This window comes from Onychostoma macrolepis, chromosome 24, assembly GCF_012432095.1.
Source record: "Onychostoma macrolepis isolate SWU-2019 chromosome 24, ASM1243209v1, whole genome shotgun sequence".
Taxonomy (NCBI): Eukaryota; Metazoa; Chordata; class Actinopteri; order Cypriniformes; family Cyprinidae; genus Onychostoma; species Onychostoma macrolepis.
Window position 1 is genome coordinate 3,352,254 of NC_081178.1, and position 1,583 is coordinate 3,353,836.

The 1,583-nt window shown below is 34.0% G+C and overlaps 1 protein-coding gene across 1 annotated transcript in view; it reads right to left on the reverse strand.

Annotated features, from left to right (window-relative positions):
* LOC131533738 (uncharacterized) overlaps positions 1–1,583 on the reverse strand; it is a 65,972-nt gene that overhangs the window by 33,760 nt on the left and 30,629 nt on the right. The window lies entirely within an intron of this gene.

The window sequence follows — 1,583 nt, forward strand, 5'->3', positions numbered from 1 at the left end:
ATCTACATAGAATTATTGTGTCGATTTTAATCTAAAGCCCTATTCGGACGGGATTAACTTTACAAGGGTAGATGGAGTAATAATGTAATTTTACCACAGGACCTCTGTAATATTAATGGCCAATTCACACGGGATAAGATATCTCAATAAAACTAGCAGAAGTGGGAGGGGTAACTCGATTTGCATATCGTCGTCATGTGTGTATTACATTGCTTCCTGAAATCACGTGCACAAACACAAATGAAATTACCAATATATATTTATACTAACGTACATGGCAGTTGAATGCTTGTATCTGATAACCGAGACGTTCTTGTAATTATTACTTTACCCCACCTCTCCATGCCGGTGCAGTAAACATAGCCTAGCTAACGTTAGCTGACTACGATTCCAGTAGTAATGTCAAAGATCCTTGCTCCTTCTCATTTATCTGGTAGTATTCTATTCACAAAATACAACCAATAGTGCGGTAAATGTTGAAACTTACTTGTGAAAAGTAATCCCCTTGACCCTATTTGCGATGGTTCGCCGATTAGAACAAGAAAATGCTCCACAGTATGGCAAGCCGTTTTAACTTTTATTCATTCTCAGGATATGACTTCTTGATATCAACAATTCAATTTTCACTAGTTAAAATGTTAATTCTTGATATCAGGAATTAGATTTCCACTAGTAACAATGGTTATTTTTGATATCAGCAATTACATTTCCACTAGTAACAATGTTAATTCTTGATATCAACAATTAGATTTTCACTAGTTAAAATGCTAATTGTTGATATCAAGAATTAAATTGTTGATATCAAGAATTAAATTGTTGATATCAAGAATTGGAGGGTAATTTTTGATATCAACAATTTAATTCTTGATATCAAGAATTAAATTGTTGATATCAAGAATAGACATTTTTACTAGTAAGAATTGTATTTCTGATATCAAGAATTAAATTTTTACTAGTAAGAAATTAATTCTTGATATCAACAATTGATTTTGAATGGCAGCCTAAGGTGACATTTAACGTGAAAATACAATTACAGATATCAACAATTTAATTCTTGATATCAACAATTAGCATTTTAACTAGTGAAAATCTAATTGTTGATATCAAGATTTAACATTGTTACTAGTGGAAATGTAATTGCTGATATCAAAAATAACCATTGTTACTAGTGGAAATCTAATTCCTGATATCAAGAATTAACATTTTAACTAGTGAAAATTGAATTGTTGATATCAAGAAGTCATATCCTGAGAATGAATAAAAGTTAAAACGGCTTGCCATACCACAGTGCTCTGGCATCTTAACTGTTGCTACGCAACGAAACTAGGAGTGCGACCGGTTCAAGATGGCGGCCGTATTTCTCGGCGCCCAGCGGCCAATAGGGTATCTAGTCTCTATATGATATCTATGCTTCAAACTGCGCAAGTGGTTCGCGTTATTTGAAACAGAATACGAAGCAGTCACGTGGTTGTGTGCGAAAACGAAGCTTCGGAAGTCACAGATCACATGGTTTTGACAAAACGAATCAAGCTCCGGTACAGTGCTTCACTGCAAGATGCTTCGTTTTTTTTGATACAGGCTTC